Here is a 25034-nt window from a genome sequence, read left to right as displayed (position 1 = left end):
TGCATCAGCGCCGTTCAGAAAGGTCTGAACTCACTCATCCATATCCTTCTTCATCCCAAAAACCATAATCAACGGAAAAGGGCATAGACCTTGGCAGCAGACGCAGACTTCCCCGCACACTGGACGGGATTAATCCAGCAAGGTGATTCATAGGCGTTGTGACTCATCACAACCCCAATTGGTAAGCACAATCAGTGTAATTTTACTATAAGTACCCCTAAGGTTCTACACACGAGGCGCTGCCTCCTATCTTTTTTCTTTTTCCTTTTTCTTCTCTACATAAGTTTGGCGAGAACGGGCCGTGCGAAAGCCTTATCTCTACATCAGCTCCTTTTCTGGAGTAGATTTAAGCTGTTTTCCTACACCAAAAACCAGCATGGAAATGATAAATGAGCCTTGCCTAATGGCCTACCTGCTTCCCCAGCCACTCTACTCCCCTTTTTTCCACCGCTATCGAAAAGTCATAGATTTTGCCTCAAAAATGGCATTCAACAAAATCCACAACTTTAATAGTCAACAAAGTGGTGTATATGAGTTAATAAATGTCCTCCTGTGACCATGCCTACTTTTTAAACTTGAATGTGCTATAAAAAGCTACATTCTTTGCACAATTTTTCTAAATTCTTTGATTTATGACAATTTTTGCCACAGCTTAGAACTGTTACAAATATAATGTATTTTTCGCTTTATAAGATGCACCTGACTAAAACACGCAGTTAAGTTTTAGAAGAGGAAAATCTGAAAAAAATATTTTTCTTTAGACCTCAGATCAGACCCCCAATCTTCATCAGATCTCAGATTAGACCCCCAATCTTCATCAGACCCCTAATCTGTATCAGACCTCAGATCAAACCCCCAAACTTTATCAGACTTCAGATCAGACACCCAAACGTTCAGACCTCAGATCAGACCCCCGATATTTATTAGACCTCAGAACAGACCCCCCAATCTTTATCAGACCTCAGATTGGACCCACCAATCTGACCCCCAATCCTCATCAAACCTTAGATCAGATGCCCCAGTCTTTTAGACCTCAGATCAGACTCCATAATCTTTATCAGACCACAGATCAGACCACCAATCCTCACCGGACCTCAGATCAGACATAAAATAAAACAACTTACCTCTCCTGCTCTTGACAGCTCGCTCTTCCTTCACTCACTGCTTCCTGGTCTTTTTCTGGGCCCTGCGTTGCATTGGGACCTGACTACACACAGTATCAGGTCATAGTGCACACCTACTTGCCCTATGTCGAAAAGCTTTAGGCCCCTTTCACACGGGCGAGTATTCCGCGCGGATGCGATGCGTGAGTTGCACCCGCACTGAATCCCGACCCATTCATTTCTATGGAGCTGTTCACGAGTGGTGATTTTCACGCATCACTTGTGCGTTGCGTGAAAATCGCAGCATGCTCTATATTCTGCGTTTTTCACTCAATGCAGGCCCCATAGAAGTGAATGGGGTTGCGTGAAAATTGCAAGCATCCGCAAGCAAGTGCGGATGCGGTGCGATTTTCATGCACGGTTGCTAGGAGACCTTTATTTATTATTATTTCCCCTTATAACATGCTGGCTTTACTCACCGCTCCTTGGTCTTTTTCCAGGCGCCTGCTGTGCCCGGTCCTGACTGCCTAAGGCTGGTTTCACACGGGCGTTGCGGGAAAATGTGCGGGTGCGTTGCGGGAACACGCGCGAGTGCAAAACATTGTAATGCGTTTTGCGCTCGCGTGAGAAAAATCGCACATGTTTGGTCCCCAAACCCGAACTTCTTCACAGAAGTTCGGGCTTGGGATCGGTGTTCTGTAGATTGTATTATTTTCCCTTATAACATGGTTATAAGGGAAAATAATAGCATTCTGAATACAGAATGCATAGTAAAATAGCGCTAGAGGGGTTAAAAAAATTTTAAAAAAAATTTAACTCCCCTTAATCCACTTGATAGCGCAGCCCGGCATCTCCTTCTGTCTCCTTCTTTGCTGATTGTAGGAACAGGACCTGTGGTGACGTCACTCCGGTCATCACATGATCTTTTACCGGAGTGACGTCACCACAGGTCCTGTTCCTACAATCAGCAAAGGAGGAGACAGAAGGAGATGCCGGGCTGCGCGAGCAAGTGGATTAAGGTGAGTTAAATTATTTTTTATTTTTTTTAACCCCTCCAGCCCTATTTTACTATGCATTCTGTATTCAGAATGCTATTATTTCCCTTATAACCATGTTATAAGGGAAAATAATACAATCTACAGAACACCGATCCCAAGCCCGAACTTCTGTGAAGAAGTTCGGGTTTGGGGACCAAACATGCGCGATTTTTCTCACGCGAGCGCAAAACGCATTACAATGTTTTGCACTCGCGCGTGTTCCCGCAACGCACCCGCACATTTTCCCGCAACGCCCGTGTTAGGCAGTCAGGACACAGCACAGCAGGCGCCCGGAAAAAGACCAAGGAGCGGTGAGTAAAGCCAGCATGTTATAAGGGGAAATAATAATAATAAAATAATAATGATCGGGTCTCCATCCCGAAGGTCTCCTAGCAACCGTGCATGAAAATCGCACCGCATCCGCACTTGCTTGCGGATGCTTGCGATTTTCACGCAACCCCATTCACTTCTATGGGGCCTGCATTGAGTGAAAAACGCAGAATATAGAGCATGAAGCACCAAAAAACAACTATATCATAAATATCTCGCATGGAGTTATTCGTATTATCACCTACACAGCTCAGAGAGCAACCACACAGAGAGTAATTTAAATTAATTATTCTTTATTAGATATCCAACATGATAGATGGTATATCAGTTAAAAAACATATACAAAAGACAGTACATACTGGGAACAGATCGGTGTTACAATAAATGTATAAAAACAGAGTAAGCTCCAAACCAATAAGGGACTAGTATCCCCCCGTACACAGTGGCGCAGTATCAGCTAGGTGGGGCGCATATAGCAATAGAGGCATCCAGAGCATACATACACCAACACTCCAAACATTTAAGGGAGTGTAAGCCTGGATGCCGCCCACAACAAGCGGAGACTGCAGGAGATAAGGGGGGAAAAGACACTGTTTAAAGTGCAAGTGCAATAAATACCTACTGACCCTGGTCTGAAACAGAATATAGAGCATGCTGCGATTTTCACACAACGCACAAGTGATGCGTGAAAATCACCGTTTTTCACGGATCCGTTGTTCCGTTTTTTGTTTCCGTTGTGTTTTCGTTTCTGTTCCGTTTTTCCGTATGGCATATACAGTAATTATATAGAAAAAATTGGGCTGGGCATAACTTTTTCAATAGACTGTTCCACAAAAACGGATACGGAAGACATACAGATGCATTTCCGTATGTGTTCGTTTTTTTTTGCGGACCCATTGACTTGAATGGAGCCACGGAACGTGATTTGCGGGCAATAATAGGACATGTTCTATCTTTCAACGGAACGGAAATACGGAAACGGATGCGGTTAGATTTTCATGCACGGTTGCTAGGAGACCTTCGGGATGGAGACCCGATCATTATTATTTCCCCTTATAACATGCTGGCTTTACTCACCGCTCCTTGGTCTTTTTCCGGGCGCATGCTGTGCTGTGTCCTGACTGCCTAAGGCTGGTTTCACACGGGCGTTGCGGGAAAATGTGCGGGTGCGTTGCGGGAACACGCGCGAGTGCAAAACATTGTAATGCGTTTTGCGCTCGCGTGAGAAAAATCGCGCATGTTTGGTCCCCAAACCCGAACTTCTTCACAGAAGTTCGGGCTTGGGATCGGTGTTCTGTAGATTGTATTATTTTCCCTTATAACATGGTTATAAGGGAAATAATAGTATTCTGAATACAGAATGCATAGTAAAATAGGGCTGGAGGGGTTAAAAAAAAAAAAAAAAAATTTAACTCACCTTAATCCACTTGCTTACAGAACACCGATCCCAAGCCCGAACTTCTGTGAAGAAGTTCGGGTTTGGGGACCAAACATGCGCGATTTTTCCTCACGCGAGCGCAAAACGCATTACAATGTTTTGCACTCGCGCGTGTTCCCGCAACGCACCCGCACATTTTCCCGCAACGCCCGTGTGAAACCAGCCTTAGGCAGTCAGGACACAGCACAGCAGGAGCCCGGAAAAAGACCAAGGAGCGGTGAGTAAAGCCAGCATTTGCAGTACACTACACTACACTCACTGCTCTCTGCGCCACCTGCATACTAATGAGCATGGAAGCACCCCTTAGTATTCCCTTTATAAGACATTTTCCCCCACTGTTGCGTCTAAGTGCGTCTTATAAAGCAAAAAATACCTTAAATATTGACTATAGTTTTGTAGCTTAGTTTATGCTAGTAGTTGTAAGGATTTTCCTAAAACTACTACTAAACAATGTATTTATAACTAAATAGATATATTCTGATGTGAAATCCTTTGGTCAGTAAGATTGTGTGGCTTTTAGCTGCCACTGCAATATTGGTGGTAATCATGTTATCAGATGGTGCTATGACTTCAAACTTCCAGTTCCCTGCATTGGCAGTATGGCAGAAGCAATAGTCTAAAGGGCCCCATACTTATTTGTGTATTGTCGGCTGAACCGTCAAAATTTGTTTTGCAAAAAAGACGTAAAATAACGCAAATGTTTTCTAGGGCATTTTTAGTGACAGAAAAAAAGCCAGAGAAAACTTATGTGTAGGGGCCCTGAGGGTCCGAAACGATCAGGCGACTTTTCAGGAATTAACCTTTGGACGAACACTCATTCCTGTCAATTGGGCTTTATTAGGGCTCATGCACGTGACTGTAGCAGGTCCGCAATATACGGGCACCAAATCCCGGATGTGGACCCATTCACTTGAATGGGTCCACAATCTGGACGGATCGGAAACAGAGAGTTTTCTGTCCGTGCCTCCACACTGCAAAAATGATAGTGCATGCACTATTTGTCTGCAGTCCGCATCGCAGACCCCATTCAAATTGAGGCACGGGCACGGCCGGCACACTGTCGTGTACATGAGGCCAAAATATGAAGGCAATCAGTGGATGAATGACCAAACGCTCATTTGGCAGCTGATCCAGTTGTTCATGTGCTGCAAAAAAAATTGTCAGTAGCAAATTGCTGTGTGTAAACAGGGGGTGTGCTGCCAACAAGCAGTGAAACTGTATGGCGTTGCACAATCATAGTTACTTTTAGTGGTCTCAACGATCATTGCAACTAACGAGCATCCAGGATCTCCTCCTTGCTCACGAAGTTACAGTGCCATAATCTCGTGATGCGCGAGCTAGCGCATGCGCAGTTCGTTCACTGAAGCTGATGCCAGCAAAGAGAACGAACACTTTGCCGGCGCTAGCGCATGCGCTAGCTCACGCATCGCGAGATTACGGCACTGTAACTTTGTGAGCAAGGAGGAGATTCCTGGATGCAGGCGGTGCTGGGCTCATTAACCGTAAGTAACCACGCCTTGGGCACCTTACTTGGCTAATTTACATATCAATAAAATCTTTTTTTAAGCTAAATAAAAGCACACAGCCCTATGGGACAGGTATATTGCGGACATGCTAGCAGAGATCTATCTGTGCATGTCCGCAGCTCTATAGGGTAAAACTAGGTCAGTGATGGGCGGCTCTCCAGCTGTTGTAAAACTACAAATCCCATCATGCCCTGCTGTAGGCTGATAGCTGTAGGCAGACTGAGCATACTGGGAGTTGTAGTTTTACAACAGCTGGAGAGCCACAGTTTTCCCATCCCTGAACTAGGTGACAGATTCCCTTTAATGTGAGACACATGGTTTTATCAATTTGGACCTCCATGTGCCTCACCACTGTGACCCCTCTCAATCACGAGAATAAGACCCTCACCATTCTGATATTGATGGCCTGTCCTAAAGATAGGCCATCATTATTTTAAACCCAGAAAACCTTTATACATTTGTGTTTTGGTCCCACTTTCTGCAGTTGGATAGACGTTCTGCATTGATGCTCCTGAGCAAATGTTGACAAGGGTGTTCCCTCTCCCCAGCGCTTTCTTGCCTAAACTAGTGAGCCGCTAGCTCTGCATATCAGACAAGATCCATCAGTGATACAAATTACTATAGGAAACAGGGTCAACAAAGTGGGAATGTAGGCAGACCATTTGACGATTTGGTCCTCTGTCTTGCACCACTGATCTAAGGATAAACTGGAATAAGTTCATTATTGATGGATCTGACATAATTTTGTCATCAACAAAGTGTATGGACTCCAGTCTATAGTATTGAAATTCAAAATCTTCTCAATGCACTTAAATGTGTTAAAGTAATAAAAGATAATATACTCAACACTCCTTTGACCTTCCTGGCCCCTGCTGCTCTGGTCCTCCTTTCCGGTCTGGGTTTACAGGTGTACAGGCTACAGCAGTGATGTAGCTATGAACGCTAGTTAACGAGATCCGTTCAGGGATCTCACAAGCGTCCAAAATGGATCAGTTTTGCCCTAATGCATTCTGAATGGAAAAGAATCCGCTCAGAATGCATCAGTTTGCCTCCGATCCGTCTCCATTCCGCTCTGGAGGTGGACACCAGAACACTGCCTGCAGCGTTTTGCTGTCCGCCTGATGATGCAGAAGAAAACTGATCCGTTCTGACACACAATGTAAGTCAATGGGGAGGGATCCGTTTTCTATGACACAATCTGACACAATAGAAAACAGATGCGTCCTCCATTGACTTTTAATGGTGTTCAAGATGGATCCATCTTGGCTATGTTAAAGATAATACAAATGGATCCGTTCTGAACGGATGCAGACGTTTGTATTATCTAAACGGATCCGTCTGTGCAGATCTATGACTGATCCGCACCAAACGCGAATGTGAAAGTAGCCTTAAAAGATGCTACTACTTTTATGTTCTCTTGTATGTACAGTTATATGATGTGAACAGTATCTGTTATTCTTTTTTGATAACTCTTTCAAGAAAACTAATTTAATGTGACCCTTATTAATATCTCCAAGCTGCTCATGTCTCATCTGTCATAGGTGCAATTATAAAAGGCTTTACCGGTAGGGTGAGCTAGTGTATTCCTGAAATAAATGTGCTGGTATGAAGTATGACAGGTTACATCAGAATTACAGTATGTTGTTGTCCTGATCTGTTCCCGCTCCTGGTACATGACTGAGAGCTCCAGATATGTTGGCATGTCTCGCCTCTCAGGAATGAGATGTCCGTAAGCAATTTCAGAACACAATCTCTTGAGGAATCAGGGGCCTGTTCCAAATGTCTACTCAAAAACACTAACAGCTGTTCAGAAGTCTTGGCTAGTGTTCACACACATAGCTGGATTGCCATACCTTCTACAATGTTCAGCATTTAAAACATAGGCGTGTGAGAGTTTTGGTCAAAAAATGGAGAAAATGAACAATTATGTATGTCTAAGATAATAGACATTTATTTGGTAATCTACCTCACTGGACAGATATTGTGGTGAACAGGATTTTATGGGAAATTAATGAAAGTGTATACTACAAATGGGGGAACCGCCATCTGACAGGCTTTGTTGTTGTGGCGTCTGACAGACGGTTTTCACTTCTCGTCTATGGCCTGCTTTATTGCTTGATAATCTGCAGATTTTGTTGCATTTCATGTACATAAAAATGGATCATGAATACCTTCTTAAAGGGGTTTTCAGGGTGTTTAAAGAGGGTTGGCCACTCTCTGGTTACTTGTGACTAGGGATGAGCGAACTTCTGTTTTCAAGTTTGGTGTACAAGGTTCGGGTTCTGGTTATCTAAGAATTCCGTTATGGATTCCGCTACTATGGACCATAACTTATGCTTTGTGGTAGCGGAATCCATAATGAAATTCTTAGATTACCAAAACCTTGTATGCCAAACTTGAAAACAGAAGTTCGCTCATCCCTAGTTGTGACCAAAGTGTATGTAAGATGACTATATGGCACTTACTAATATAGCGTTTGGTATATTTTATAAGCCATCTTCCCTTTTTGGGCAAATGTTCTGTGCGGTCTACATAGAGGTCCTGTCCATAAGATGGGCTTTGTTGGAGGGTCATGTGACCAGACACATCGCTCAGCCTCCTTTACTCCAACACACTTCACAAGTGCAGATGGCAGGTGCCGTATGTTTGAATGGAGGAGGCTGAGTGATTTGCCTAGTCACATGATCCCCCATCAGCAGCCATTATATGGACAGGACCTCCATGTGGACAGTAAGGGGCATACCTTATGAAATATAGAAAATGGTGCAGAATATCAGCAAAGGCCATATTAGTAAGTGCCATGTAGTCATCTTACATACACGTTCATCAACTGTATCCAGAAAGTGGCTTATCCCTTTAATATTGATGACCTATCCTCAGGGTAGGTCATCAATACCTAATTGTTGGGGGTGCAACACCCAACACCACTGCCAATCAGTTGTTTGGAGAAGCCTCTGTGATGAGCACTGCAGCTTACCATGCACAGCGCCATCTATTGGATAGGTGCTGTGCTTGGTATTGTAGCTCAGCTCCATTAGACTTGAATAGAACCAAGCTGTGCTTAGGCTATGTGACCACCAATGAACGTGACATCACTGGCCTCGGAAAGACAGTAGCATTCACTGGAGAGCTCTCTTCAAACAGCTGATTGGCAGGAGTCGGACCCCCACCAATCAGATACTGATGACGTATCCTGACGATAGGTCATCAATATTAAATATTCGGAAAAACCCTTAGGCCTCTTTCACACTACCGGTTTTATTTTTCTTTGTTTTGCAGGCTGTTTTTTGCGTTCCGTATACGGTCCGTATATGGAACCATTCATTTCAATGGTTCCGAAAAAAAAACGGAATGTGCTCCGTATGCATTCCGTTTCCGTATTTCCGTTCCGTTGAAAGATAGAACATGTCCTATTATTGCCCGCAAATCACGTTCCGTGGCTCCATTCAAGTCAATGGGTCCGCAAAAAAAAACGAACACATACGGAAATGCATCTGTATGTCTTCCGTATCCGTTTTTGTGGAACAGTCTATTGAAAAAGTTATGCCCAGCCCAATTTTTTCTATATAATTACTGTATATGCCATACGGAAAAACGGAACAGAAACGAAAACACAACAGAAACAAAAAACGGAACAACGGATCCGTGAAAAACGGGCCGCAAAACACTGAAATAGCCATACGGTCGTGTGAAAGAGGCATTAAGGATAAGTCTACAAAGGATGTAATTTGTGGCAGAAAAATCTGTGACAAATCCGCTTAAATATTTGAATGATTTTGCTGCGGATTCCCCTTGCGTTGCAGGTCACTTTACACAGTTTTTTGGGTTTTTTTGCAGTGCCTTTGAGATTTCTGAAAATCTTAACATCTTTGTAAAATGCTTGCCACACATGAATCTGCAGTCCTACGTGGACGTTACAGCCAGTGCAGGCGTGCTTTTTCTTTGAATGATACATGCCATATAAAAGTGACATTTCCCATGTTTGGCCGTTGCACTGGAGTGTCAATAGACGAGGGTATACCTTTGAGCTGTAGACGTGCTCTGAGGAATGTAGCATTTGTACAGCAAGGGCCTAGTGTACACTCTGTCTAATCATGATGACTCCTGCCTCTTGTTGCTGGGCACTTCCTCATTCATGAGGCTGCAGCTATTGGTCCTGCCCAGCTGACTGACAGATGGGCGTCAGGTTACAAGGAAGGCGGGCGAGCTCAGCAGAGCCTCCTGACAGCTCCATTTCCTGCCTGACTGCAAGCTGCAGAAGGAGGGCGAGCGGGTGCAGAAATCCGGCCAAGAAGCTCTCCTCAGAAGTTTGACTTCACATCCTCATCCCTCCTTTCTTCCATGCACATATTCCTGGTCCGCCCTGTTCTCCCTGGAACAAGGGGAAGGCGGTGTCTGGGCTGGTGAGCAGGCATTCACTGCAGGGCAAGCTGCTGGAGGATACACAGCACTGGCTTCTTCTCAGTGGGATGGCCTGTGAACTCATGTCTCTGCAAAGGTATAGCTTCTATATCCCTTCTCCCCAGAGCTGTGTCTTTTGTCTCTAGTCTTCTGGAATATTCACCTAATGGGTTTCACCACTTCTTGGACGTTTCCGGTTGGTCTTCATGGGATTCATTGCAGCAGAGCGGACTGAGCTCCGCTTAGTAGACATGCGGTTCATGAGGTTGTATTGGTGGTAATAGATTAAAGTATGTTTTTGCTGATGGCACTGTTGGGAGAATTGTGCGTTTATCGAGCATATATACGTATCTTTTGTGACATTAATCAGTTTCTGCCGCAAGCATTAATACGAGCAGATGGCGACTTTGCTTTTCATCTCTGTATACAGAATGGTGACACCTTAATAGGACATCTGTACGCTTTTGCTCAGTTCATCGGAAACGCTTCACATCCTGCTATGTATTTTGTGTTTATTTTGTGATATATAATTTTTATATATATTATATATATATTTTTTTTTTGTAGTATTGTATTTATATTTCTGTATTTCTAGTTACGCATATTGTGCCTAACAAGCTAGAATACATCTTTTCCTGTTTATTTCATCTACGGTACATAGCATGTTACATCTCTGGTTACCCTGCGCCATCCGCCTATTAGTGCAGTATACCGCAGGGGCACGGAGACTGCAATGCCACTGCCTGACAGTTGCCTGCTTGCTTCTCCTTGTTTACTTCCTGTCATACTGCAAAAAAACTGGCCAGGAGGAGAGCGGGAGGTCAGGACATAAGCCATTACTCTGCAGAATTGTCCCTGCTGTGGAATAGTGTATGTCTGTAGGTGGGATTTTTTGTGCAAGGATAGCATCCTGACTGCACAAATACCATATAGAAACACCGTATTGTGTACATAAGTCAAAGCTTGGTAGGTGGGTGTGGGGAGAATAAATGGGAAAGCAGTATGGGGTAGGGAAGGCTTCTGTGAAAGGAGGGATTTTACACATCAAGGTCTTTACTGCAGACTTGAATGGAAGTAAAAGATTGCTCCTACCGGCGCAGAATAGATTTGTGATATTCGCTATATTGGGCTTTTACATGTTAACAACCATTTATGAGATCACTGCAAGTTTTTTTTTAATATTTTTTTTGTTATATAAGCAATTCAAAATAGGATTTGGGTCACATGGTTCTGATCATTCTGCCAATCTAGGTATGGCGATTATTTTAGTTTTATATTGGAAAGCACTGTGTGTAAGCCTCCATCAATATTATTTGGAGTTCACTGATAAACAGGTCATCATTTTAGCATTTCTGGCCTTAATATTGCTAGCAAAAAGGAAGCGATGATCATGTAAAATAGGAAGTGCTGGTGCAGCAGTTGGTTGGCAGGACGCTGACACAGATGATTGTCAACCCATATTAATAGCATATGCCAACTTAAGCGCTTGCTATGAATGTTATAATAAAGGGCATCTGTCAGCAGATTTGTACATATGAAGCTGGCTGACCTGTTATATGTGTTGGTCCCTGCATTGCTGAGAAAAATTATATTTTTATATATGCAAATGAGCCTCTAGGAGCAATGGGGGTTGTCGCCATTGCACTAGAGGCGCATCTGTCTCTGCAACTGCCACACCCTCTACATTTTAATCCTTTCTACCCGGAGGCTTTTTTGACTTTGCGTTTTTGTTTTTCGCTCCCCTAATTCCCAGAACCATAACTTTTTTATTTTTCAATTCACATAGTCATATGAGGGCTTATCTTTTGCAGGACATGTTGTACTTTCCTACGCCACCATTTAATATTGCATAGAATGTAGTGGGAAGTTGGAGTTCCAAAGGTGGTGGAATTGGGGGAAAAAACGCAATTTTTATTCTCATTTTGGGGAAAGGTGGGTGATTTGAACTTTTAGATTTTTTTTTTTTTTTGATTTTATTTGTAAAAACTTTATACATTTTTTTTTTACACTTTTTTATATTTCCCATAGGGAACTAGAACAATCCCATAGAGAATTATAACAATCACTCATCTGACTTCTATTATCATAGACTCCAATGCACTTGTATTGGAGTCTATGATCATTTTATTACTTTCCTATGGAGCCCTATTACAGGCAAGGGGGCTGCTGCACACACGCTCCGGCTCCTCCGATCGCCTCATGGGGGAGCCGGAGCCGGAGCTCGCTCAGAAGCCGTGGTCAGGTTTGACCACGACATCTGAGGGGTTAAATGTCCGCGATCGACATTACTGCCGGTCGCGGACATTGGCCGCCGGTGTCTGCTGAAGGAAACAGCAGGCACCGCGTTGCCATCTTTAAAGACCAGACATGTGACATAATAGTACGTCACCTATTGGGAAGGCCAAGCGTGATCACAATTTCGCTGCACAGTGCTGTGTCAAAGTGGAGAGGGTGCGGCAGTTGCAGAGAGAGCTGAGCCTGTAGGAGTAACTCACACAATTTAGTGAAAATTTCATAGAAACCAATTAAAGGGGTTTCTGACACTTTTTAATTGATTACCTAATCTGCTGGATAGGCCATCAATATCTGATCGGTGGGAGTCTGACACTCAGGAACCCCGCCAATCAGCAGTTTGAGAAGGCACCGATGCTCCCATGAGTGCTGTCGCCTTCTCACAGCTTACCCTAGGCCAGTGACATCACATTAATCAGTCACATGGCCTAGGTGCAGCTCACTCCTATTCAAGTGAATGGGGCTGAGCTGCGATACCAAGCACAGATGCTATACAATGTATGGCGCTGTGCTTGGTAAACCGCAAGAACGCTGCGGCACTCACAACTTCTGAAACAACTGATCACCAGGGTTCCTGGCTGTTGGACCTTCATCGATCAGATACTGATGACCCATCCAAAGGATAGATCATCAGTTAGAAAGTGACGGAAAACCCCTGTAACCTGAAGCCCCCAACATCGCAAAAACATACAAACTCCATGTAGATATTGGTGTATTCTGAATTGTTTATACATTTTAACTGTCGATTTATGATATTTTCTTTTCATTTGAGAAATATGAGGGGTAATCTCAATATCCTGCTGTGGCACCTTCGTTTTGGGGATGAGAGGACTTCTCACAAGACTATAAAAATGACCATCCGCCTATAATGGCTTTCATCAGCCATCATTCTTCCAAACATCCCTGTACACATGCATGCTCGGCTCAGCTGATTGTGCATGTGATTTCAGTGGGGCGAGGAGATTATGCCACTGCCAAAGAGCTCTGATTATCTCCCCGAAAACAATAGGAACGGGTACTTTGAAATCTGACTTGTGTGATCCCTCTATCGCTTGATATCATCTGTGGGGGGAAGAGTTGGCACACCCTCATACACACAAGTCAGACTTTACTCTTCAGAGGACCTGTCACCAAAAAATGCTAAGCAGTTTGCAGGCAGCATGTTATAGAGCAGGAGATGCTGAGCAGATTGATGGATATTTTTATGGGAAAAGACTTAGTAAAACTTGTAATTTCTACATTTATATCTTTGCTTTTTTTTAAGAGCTTTCAGTACAGGGAGGAAGTGTTACCAGTGACGGGCAACTATCTCTGTAACACCTCCCTCCTGTATCGATAGGTATTCACAGCAAGTGAAAAAAGCAGAGCTACAAATTAAAAATGAGAAGTTTTACAGAATCTTCTCCCATAAAACTATGTATCGGTCTGCTCAGCTCCTCCTCCTCTATAACATGGTGCTCTCAGATTGCACTGCATTTTTTGGCGACAGATCCTCTTTAAAGGGAGTCTCACCACCTTTAGTCATGTCAAGCTGTTACTACCACGTTGTAGCTCACACACACAGATAACACATGGTACCTTTTTTTTGCCAGTTCTGTAGCTGCAATGTTTACACCATATGCAAATAGGGTTTGCAAGTGCCCAGGGGGCAGTGTTTGGTGCTCACAGTACCCAGGCCCCCCGGCGTTACTCAGCGAAAACGCCTGCCCAGTATCCCTGTGATGTGCCTATCACGAATACCAGCGCCTGCCGTCACAGCCAGGGAGAAGGTGAGCTTTTTTTTTCTTCCTGGCTGTGACGTTCTCCGCTGTGATTGGATCACGGCACAGCCAGGGAGGAGGAGACACCCTGGCGCCTCCTCCTACCTGTACCAATGCTCAGTATTAATATACTGAGCTGGAAAACTGCAGGGGGGCACAGCGGGGCGTAGGAGAGATATTAGAAAAAATCATGCAGGGTGGCAGCATCAGTGGGGGGTACCCCGCAAGTAAAGGTATTTATCTAGAGTAAACAAAAACCATAAAGGTCCGCAGTGCGTCATGGCACTTGATCATGGCATTGTATAAGGATTAATGAACCCTTGCCTCCTCAATTTGTCAGCAAAGGGGAAATCACAGGTTAGCTTAAAGGGATAGTAAAGTTATACCTTACGCAACATGATAGTTTAACTTTCAGTTGTATATGCCTTTCATTGACCTGAATAGCAGACAATTACAAAAGAACCGCTCTCCATAGTATACAAATATGTCACTGTACCCTTATCAAGCATGGCAGGAAAACACGCCAAATTTTGCATTTATGAAACTGGATTTTTAGGAGAAAAATGTAAGCGTATACTTTATTGTAGATGATCAAATATTGTAAAATTATATAATGGAACAATTTACTTTTAGACCAAATACTAGAATTTTTTTGTATAATTTTCTTAAAGGGACACTGACAGGCCCAATAAGCATATTTAGCTGTATATATGAATGCACAGGTCTTCTAATGTGTATTAAAAACATATAAGTCTAACCCCTGTCCACCTTATAAATACAGCAAACTCATGTTTTATAACCTGAAGTAATCGCTTTTCTTTCTGCCCAAGGGGCGGTGTTTCAGCTACACTTCTGCCCAGCCAGCCGCCCCCCAACCGCCGTTTTGAAGCGCCGCCCAGCTCATCAATATTCACTTCGCTGGGCGGCTTCTGCTGTCCCCGACGTTCCGAGATCCGGCGCATGCCCAATAGAAAGCTATGGGTGCCGGGCGCATGCGCAGAAGCTGAAAGTGAGTCCTATGCCCATAGCTTTCTATTGGGCATGCGCCGGATCTCGGAACGTCGGGGACAGCAGAAGCCGCCCAGCGAAGTGAAAATTGATGAGCTGGGCGGCGCTTCAAAACGGCGGTTGGGGGGCGGCTGGCTGGGCAGAAGTGAAGCTGAAACGCCGCCCCTTGGGCAGAAAGAAAAGCGGTTACTTCAGGTTATAAAACATGAGTTTGCTGTATTTATAAGGTGGACAGGGGTTATACTGTTTTTAATACACATTAGAAGACCTGTGCATTCATATATATGAATGTCAGTGTCCCTTTAAATTACTCTAAAAATGAAGTTTTTGTAGCTAATAAATCACCTGTCAATGCTCAGTTTAAAATTATGATATGGTAAAGATATGCCTTGTTAGACCATACAGAGGGGTGGCCCTTGTATAAAGCCTCACTTGTATGTGCCTGAGTGAGGAGCTGCCAAGTATTTTTGACTGTTGCGAATTCCTTAAAGAGGACCTTTCACCATAATAAAACCTCTAAACTAACTATACAGACATGGAGAGCGGCGCCCAGGGATCCACCTGCACTTACTGTTATACCTGGGCGCCGCTCCGTTCGCCCGGTATAGCCTCCGGTATCTTCATAGTTAGGCTCCACCCAGGGCAACCTGACGCCGTCTCATTCTTCCATGCTGTAGCGCAGGCCAATCGCAGCGCTCAGCTCATAGCCTGAGAGAAAAAAAAAACCTCTCAGGCTATGAGCTGAGCGCTGCGATTGGCCAGCGCTATAGCATAGGAGAAAGAGACGCCTGGAGGTTCCCCTGGGTGGAGCCTAACTATGAACATACCGGAGGCTATAACCGGAGAACGGAGCTGCACCAGGTATAACAGTAAGTGCAGGGAGATCCCTGGGCGCCGCTCTACGCGTCTGTATAGTTAGTTTAGCGGTTTTATTATGGTGAAAGGTCCTCTTTAAAGTGTCAATGAACTTCATAAAAAAAATGTTTGATATGTTATATTGAAATATGAAAGGTTTGCCTCAGTGGAGGTCTGATTGCTGAGACCCCTAACAATTGCTAGAACGAGGGGAGAGAAGCGCTCCCATGCTCTGTCTCCTCTCTGCAGAGAGGGCCTGTCTCCATTCTGTCTCATGCAGTGAGGACAGAGGTCCCTCTCTCCTCATTCATCTGTGGGGGACCCCCACCCATCAAAACCCATTGATGTGTCATTTTGACATATAAGTTTTTTTTCAAAGTTCAGTTACACTTTTGGTTGGCCATGTATGTCTGACAGCAGTTAACTTAATCCCCCTCCGTGCATGTGCATGCTTGGTCGAGCCAAGCATGCATATAATATAAATGGAGAGAGGGGAATAAGCTATTGCAAGACACTCCGAAGAACAAAATGTTTGGGCATGTTGAAAGCCAACTTCAATTCTAAGTACAACTCCTTACACGTTATTATGGTCAACACAAAAAGTGTTCAGAATCTGATATTCTTTTTATGTCAGAGGAGATTTCTTTTTTCATCCATATTGTGCTAAGCAGACCAGCTGCTTCCATCACTCATCTGTACTTGCCGGACTTTATATATAGGGACTGTGGTGTGCAGTCCTTGCATTTACGATCCTGTGTCGTAGACAGGAGTTTCTGCTGACAGACAGTAGATGATATGCTTACATAACCACATTATATAATTGTACCAAGTCTTCTCAGAAGCTGTTATTATCTCCTTCCACCTCGTGTTTTGTCCTTAAACGTGTTCCGACAATAATAATGAGATGATGAAATATGGAGCTTGTATTTGGTCTGTAAAACTGACTGATTTTACCAGCGGAATTAATTTCCATTTATTGAAGGAAAACTGTTACCCAGCACAAAGTGATTGCCCATGTACCTTAACACTTGGAGCTCATGCACACTTCCTTATTTTTTTTATTTTTATTTAATAATATCGAGGACTGTATTAATAGCACCTATGGGCCTCCGCACCGCAAACAGAACATGTATCTTTGGCCGTATCTTGCAGAATACGGACCCATTCAAGTCAATGGGTCCGCACCTCAGGATTTAGTGCTCACGGCCAGTGCCCGTATATTGTTGACCGCTATTGCGTACTAGCACTGAGCCAGTACGGACGTGTGCATGAGCCCTTAGTGAAAAATATCTCCATGCATATGGCACTGTACCCAGACTGTACTGGAACCAAACTCAACCAGATTGTGAACAAAACTTCCCTCACTCCTCTATGCATAAGTGCTTGATTCAGTCTCATAGGAGAGCTGTTAAGGCCCTACCACAACTAATCTATGTGAGGTTCAAGTCATCATTCTAACTTGGTCCTCTATGGGGGTTTTTTGGGGGGGGGGGGGGAGATACATGGGTGGACGTCTTGTGCCTTTCAGTTGTTCTATTACTGAATAACCTTTCAGGCTACAGACCGAGCGGACATTCTCCAGGATTAGAAAAAGGGTCTGCTTCTTTTCCAGAAACCACTCCATGCTTGCCCAGGGGTTATATCTGGTATTGTATCTCTGCCCTATCCACTTCGGTTGAGCTGCATTATTTAACACAACCATGGACAAATGTGGTGCTGTTTCCTGAGAAAAATACAACAGACACATCCAGTAATAGAAATATCTTTAGGAGACACTGCAATATTGCGGCTCTTTGCAGGGAGCCGTGTATTTAGTGCCAAAGTTGCTTTGTCTGAGCTCACTGTTAAAATACAGCCCAAACAGGGTGGTGTAATTGAGTCCAAAAGTGTTCTTCAGAGGTTAACTTAGATGGAAGAGGTACCCAGTATCTCCAGTAATTGGTCACCTTTAGCATATTAAATAAATGACATGGAGCTGCAATTCCCGTTGCGCTCAGATCAAACATGTCCCCGGTGAAGCTGTCAGCAGTCCTGTTTTAGGCCTCATGCACATGACCGTTCCATTTTTTTGCGGTCCGCAAATTGCGGATCCGCAAAACACGGAAGCCGTCCGTGTGCCTTCCGCAATTTGCAGAACGGAACAGGCGGCCCATTGTAGAAATGCCTATTCTTGTCCGCAAAACGGACAAGAATAGGACATGTTATATTTTTTTTGCGGGGCTACGTAACGGAGCAACGGATGCGGACAGCACACGGAGTGCTGTCCGCATCTTTTGCGGCTCCATTTAAGTGAATGGGTCCACACCCGAGCCTCAAAAACTGCGGCTCGGATGCGGACCAGAACAACGGTCGTGTGCATGAGGCCTTAGAGATATAACTTTGAAAAAGTTACCCTCTGTATGTAAATAAGGTCCATGGAGTCATTGGTCATCTCACAGAAATGGAGTCAGAGTCACCACTGTCAACCCACCCATCTTAGTTTGATTGACATCCCCCAGGCATGAAATCTCAGCAGCGCAGCCAATGACGTTTACATGCCAGGAGATAGGCGGGTACAAAGCAGTGACTCCACCATTGCTCTGAGACTCCCTGATGACTCCCTGGACCTCATTTTTTTAAGGTTGCATGTCTCCAAAATGGAACTGCTGATAGTTTCACTGGAGACATGTTTGATTTCAGTGTAACAGAACCTGCAGCTCCGTGTTATTAATTTAAAGGGAATCAGTCACTAAATACCTCTCGATAAAACTATCGCTATGGCTACTTTCACACTCGCGTTTTGGGCGGATCGGTCATGGATCTGCAAAACCGGATCCGTTACAATAATACAACTGCATGCATCCGTCATGAACGGATCCGTTTGTATTATCTGTAACATAGCCAAGACGGATCTGTCATGAACTCTATTGAAAGTCAATGGGAGACGGATCTGTTTTCTATTGTGCCAGATTGTGTCAGAGAAAACTGATCCATCCCCATTGACTTACATTGTGTGCCAGGACGGATCCGCTTCGTCAGGCGGACAGCAAAACGCTGCAGGCAGTGTTCTGGTGTCCGCCTCCAGAGCGGAATAGAGGCAGAACGGAGGCAAACTGATGCATTCTGAGCGCATCCTTTTCCATTCAGAATGCATTAGGGGAAAACCGATCCGTTTTGGACCGCTTGTGAGAGCCCATGACGGATCTCAGAAACGGAAAGTCAAAACGCTAGTGTGAAAGTAGCCTGACTTGGGAGATGTGCCCTTGTCAACTAAATCTATGGCTGCATTGCAGAGAAAACAGTGTTTTAATAATATGCAACCAGCATTGTACACTCCAGTTTGCCTAAACTCCTGGTAGTGAATACGACCAGCAGTAAAAGTATAATAGAGACGGTTCTTCAGCCCTGCAGACATGACTTGTACAGTAGTCTTGTAAAGTGGACAGCTCCAGACGATAATCTTGTGTCATTGACTCAGTCTAAAACAGCTTAGCCCAAAAATGATTTGCACTAAGCCTAGTATTATGTATTATCTTCTGTGTAGTATTAAGCACTTGCCAAAATCAACCCTGCGACTGTTCTCACGTTTTTTTATTATTATCGAGCATCCATTTCTGTGTAATCTCTGTTCCAGGAAAAGCCGCTTCTTAGGGATCATTCACACAAACGTGTGCCGCCCGTGGGCACCATCCATGTGGGCTGCACTGACGGATGCAGACCTATTCAACTTGAAGAGGTCCACAATCCGTCCACACCCACCGCAAAATAAATATAGCATGTTCTATTTTTTTGCGGTGCAGCAGCACGGCTGGTGCCTGTATATTACGGACCCGCTGTTTGCAGGCTGCAGTATGGAAACGGCCGGCACACACTTGTGTGTGCATGAGCCCTTATATATGTTATATCTAGTGGTGGACTGGATGTTCCAGCAGGACTGCACTTTTACGGATGATAATTGTATATTATTCTGGATATATTGTGGTAATTTTGTGATGGAGAATAAGTAATTCAGCTAAAGAGACCATAATGGAAGAAATTTCTCATAACTGGTACAAGGGATAACTGGCTTAATTGGCCATAGCAACCTATGAAATTCCAACTTTAATTTTCCAAAGGAGCTCTGAAAAATATAAGGTGGAATCTGATTGGTTGCTGTGGGCAACTGAGCCAGTTTTCCTTTACACCGGTCTTGATAAATCTCCACCATTGACTGCGTTGATATCCTACTGAAGGGATTAGCAACCTTCGGCACTCCAGCTGCTGTGAAACTACAACTCCCAGCATGCAAACATGCTCAGCTGTTCTTCAAACTCCCACAGAAGTGAATGAAGCATTCTGGGAGTTGTCGTTTCTGAACAGCTTGAATGCCGGAGGTTGCTGATCCCTGTGAAGTCTCGCTATTCATAAAGACATTGGAGGAGATTTATCAAACTGGTGTAAAGTAGAGCTGGCTTAGTTGCCCATAGAAACCAATCAGATTCCAACTTACATTTTCCAGACCTCCTTTGGAAAATTAAAGTTGGAATTTTATAGGTTGCTATGGCTAACTAAGCCAGTTTTCACCTTTCATTTTTGACGGCCCCTTTGGAAAATGAAAGGTGGAATCTGATTGGTTGCTATGGGCAACTAAGCCAGAACATTACACCACTTTGATAAATCTCCCCCATTATCTTCTATCAGTTCTTCTCTGGCAAATCATGTTTAAAAAAGAAAACGTCACATTTTGTTTTGCCATGAATTGTAATAAATCAACTTAGGAGTGCTATAGTTTTCTTACTTGATCATATCCTGTGCATTGTAAGAATATTTTAATTATATAACTTGAAATTAGAGAGAGAATTTTTTTCCATAAAATTAAAGGGGTGTTCCAGGGTTTTGTTATTGATGGCCTAGCCTCAGTATAGACCATCAGTATTTGATCACCAGTCTGCTGTTTCAGTATAATGTCTCATGCACACAAATGGTCCGCAATGCATGGGCACCAACCACGGGGCTGCCACATGTGGATCGCGGACCCATTCACTTGAATGGGGTCTGCGATCCGCATTTGACTGTACACACCTTAAAAAAGTAGTGTATGCACGGACAGAAAACCCACAGAAGCACTCCGTAGTGCTTCTGTGGGCTTCCGATCCGTGCCTCCGTTCCGCACCGTATCTCCCGGATTGTGGACCCATTCAAGTGAATGGGTCCGCATCTGTCATGTGGGGTGCACATAGCTGTATGCGGGCCGCAATACGGCCACGGCTGGGCAACAGCCGTGTGCATAAGTCCTAACTCTGATACTGGAAATGAACCGCTCTGTCCATTGTGTAGTTTACAGAGATGGTTATGGCATACAGTGCTGCTCCCACTCACTTTAATGGGAGCAGTGCTGCTGTAACCAGCTCCGATCCTACACAGTGGATGGAACTGTGTAGTTCAGCTGCCAGAGCTACTGCAGAACAGCCGATCAAATGGGGTTCAGGGTGTCAGACCCCGCCGATCAGATATTGATAACAAAGTCCTATGATACCCTAAAAGACACCTACTAAATATAATATTGTCAGCAGAGATTTGGATTGTGATAGCTGAAGGCTAATATGTCTAGAGTTAAAGGCTAGGCAAATGGCCCTGAGTAAAAATCCACTATTAACTTGTGTATAGCTCCTTCTGGCAGAATGTAAGTAAATCAGAAGTTAGGTAGTGACATATATGCCGGGAAAAGGTCCTGGCGTATACTTCGGACTATCGCCTCCGACAGCCTTAGGTCCCTTTCACACGAGCGAGTTTTCCGCGCGGGTGCAATGCGTGACGTGAACGCATAGCACCCGCACTGAATCCTGACCAATTCATTTCTATGGTGCTTTGTACATGAGCGTTGTTTTTCACGCATCAGTTCTGCGTTGCGTGAAAATCGCAGCATGTTCTATATTCTGCGTTTTTCACGCATCCCTGGCCCCATAGAAGTGAATGGGGCTGCGTGAAAAACGCATTGCATCCGGAAGCAAGTGCTGGTGCGATGCGTTTTTCACTGATGGTTGCTAACAGATTTTGTTTGTAAACATTCCGTTTTTTATCACGCGCGTGAAAAACGCATCAAAACGTATTGCACCCGCGCGGAAAAAACTGAACTAAACGCAACCGCAGACAAAACTGACTGAACTTGCTTGCAAAATAGTGCGAACGCACTCTGAACGCATCCGGGCCCAATCCGCAACGCCCGTGTGAAACCAGCCTTAGAGGCCAACAAAAACCCTTTGTACTATGCAGTATACGTTTTATTTTTATTTTTACTGTGTTGTATGGAATACCATAGTTTACTACTCTTTTTCAATATTTTTTGTATACATACATCAGCTCAATCTTAGACCAAAAGGTAGCTTTGGTCAGTTTAATGGAACCCTTTGGACACCTTATCATGTACATCAGGGGCTTTTTCCAGCGTACCAAGATTTCACTATTGCCATTGGGCAGTAGTCAAAGATTATTGTGTTTGTTTTATTGACTTTTTTTGTTGGTTTCCTGCAGGCATTTTTTTTAATAGTGAACACAGGACATGTAGCCACATTTGTTGCCACAGGGGAATTGGCTTCCTGGCAAGTGGTGGTAAATTTTAAAGCTGTTATTGACAGAAAATGATTACAAAATGACAGTATGGCTGCAAGCTGTCTGGTAGTCTATGTTTTATGTGTAATACATCTGGATGGAACTTCTAGGTACCTTGGCTCACTTCGCTAAAGTCATGGAAAGGTGCTGAGGCAGCAGTTCTGCAAAAAGTTCCAGCACCACGACTTGTCATAAAATCGGAGTTCGGTTGAAGCTTTTTAAAACAGCATACATCAGATAATTACGTGTTTTGGGCCTCCTGCGGAGCCTTTAGTCGTGACGTACCACATCAAAAATAATATAAATAATTTTAAAGAAAGTGTCAGCCTAGCCCACTTCTAGATACACATGTAAGATTGTGGTGAAACCTACTGAGGTTCATTATCTACACACCTCCAGAATGCTGTATTAGGGTCTGTTCACATCCACTTGCATACTGTTTTTTTTTTTTGTTTTTTTTTTTTTGTGGTATACTTTTATAGTGCCCAAAAGAGGGTCAAAAGAACACTCTTAACCTCTGTTGGGCTAACGTAACCCTGTGGATATGTTGGAAGCTTTCTCCGCATACATGCTAAAAATACAGAAATTATGTAAGCATCGCTTTAGTTATTTATTCAAACTTTAGATCGTCTTTAATACCCTGTTTGTCTACGTAAATATAGCAAAAAAAACAAATCTTTTGGTGACCTAGTAACCAGTGTTTGTCTGGGGAACAAAGTGGTTGTGGATAAATGGTAAGGGTGGAGACTGCTCATTGTTCAAAGTGTTCCTTCCCTCCAGCAAAAAAAGCTTAAACAATGCCAAGCACATTGACCCTATTCCCGCTTGTGGTAGGACGGGCATTGTTTTTACATGTCAAGTACTGGTATCATGCCAATAACAAAGCTGCTGTCACGGTTTTATAGCCAGTCACAAGTCTTCTCATTTATTGGACATGCTGGAACTCTAGATGGTTTTCTGTGATGGTTCTTCAAGGCTTGGTGCATTGGCTGTGAGGATAAAATGAAGATCCTGTCAAATTAACTTTATGGTTTGGACAACTGATTTACAATATGCTTGCACTGGCATGAATTGGTTCTTCATCTGTTACCATGAGTATGCTTTTGTGGCGCAAGCATTTTGATCTGTAGAGTAACAAAAAGAATGTACATGTTGACATGGCAGTCACGACAAGTTGGGAGCGGACAGTGTGTAGTGCGTGTACAGTAAACACTTGTATACTGTTCTCCTTCTCAGTTTCTTTGCAGAGCTCAGTGACCCTGACAGATGCTCTCCTTTTAGACTGTAGGACTGTAAGCTAAGATAAATTCTCGGCAATACAATGGGAGCTTCAACTACAGAGTCCTAAAACACTGGGTTACTAGAAGTGGACTCGGATCTTATTGTATGCTGTTCAGACGCGTTCTCCCATAGGAGGGGGGGGGGGGGGGGGGGGCACACAAAGGTCTAACTGAGCAGTTGGTTGCCAGGACTTTTCAGTCAAGTCTCCTGTCCATAGCTATAGAGTGACCTTGGTTGTTTGGTGCATGCTGTGGAGAACAGCTGCAGAATCATGAGAGAAGCACAACACTTGCTGCACCTGTCTAGTCTTAGCATGGGAGAATCTCAGCTCATGGATACATGCCCATATGTATGTATACAGGTATTTGTCAGTGTTACAGTCTTGTGAAAAAATTAGGACACCCTTTGAAAGCATGTGGTTTTTTGTAACATTTTTAATAAATGGTTATTTCATCTCCGTTTCAACAATACAGAGAGATTAAAGTAATCCGACTAAACAAAGAAAACTGAAGAAAAGTCTTTTCAAGATCTTCTGTAAATGTCATTCTACAAAAATGCCTATTCTAACTGAGGAAAAAGATAGGACACCCTTGCCCCTAATAGCGAGTGTTACCTCCTTTGGCTGAAATAACTGCAGTGAGACGGTTCTTGTAGCCATCTACCAGTCTTCGACATCGGTCTGAGGAAATTTTACCCCACTCCTCAATGCAGAACTTTTTCAGCTGTGAGATGTTTGAGGGGTTTCTTGCACGTACAGCCCTTTTCAAGTCACCCCACAGCATCTCAATGGGATTCAAATCTGGACTTTGACTTGGCCATTCCAGGACTCTCCATTTCTTCTTTTTCAGCCAATCTTTGGTTGATTTACTAGTATGTTTTGGGTCATTGTCATGTTGCATGGTCCAGTTCCGCTTCAGCTTTAATTTTCTAACTGATGGTCTCACATGTTCTTCAAGCACCTTCTGATACACAGTAGAATTCATCGTGGATTCTATGATGGTGAGCTGACCAGGTCCTGCTGCAGCAAAGCAGCCCCAAACCATGACACTTCCACCTCCATGCTTCACAGTTGGTATGAGGTTCTTTTCTTGGAATGCTGTGTTTGGTTTACGCCAAACATGTCCTCTGCTGTTGTGTCCAAATAATTCAATTTTGGACTCATCTGTCCAAAGAACATTATTCCAGAAGTCCTGGTCTTTGTCAACTTTATCGCTGGCAAATGTCAGTCTGGCCTCGATGTTTCTCTTGGAAAGCAAAGGTTTCCTCCTTGCACACCTCCCATGCAAGTTAAACTTGTACAGTCTCTTTCTGATTGTAGAGGCATGTACTTCTACATCAACAGTAGCCAGAGCCTGCTGTAGTTCTCGAGATGACACTTTAGGGTTTTTGGATACCTCTTTTAGCATCTTGCGGTCTGCTCTTGGGGTGAACTTGCT

The 25034-nt window shown here is 43.8% G+C and overlaps 1 protein-coding gene across 6 annotated transcripts in view; it reads left to right on the top strand.

Moving 5' to 3' along the window:
- Positions 1-25034, top strand: part of FAM13A (family with sequence similarity 13 member A) — a 272278-nt gene that overhangs the window by 157379 nt on the left and 89865 nt on the right. The gene's annotated exons all lie outside the window — the stretch shown is intronic.

Source organism: Bufo bufo, chromosome 2, assembly GCF_905171765.1.
Source record: "Bufo bufo chromosome 2, aBufBuf1.1, whole genome shotgun sequence".
In the NCBI taxonomy this organism is placed as follows: domain Eukaryota; kingdom Metazoa; phylum Chordata; class Amphibia; order Anura; family Bufonidae; genus Bufo; species Bufo bufo.
Note: the sequence above shows the minus strand (reverse complement) of the source record. Positions and strands in the feature narration are given on the sequence as shown.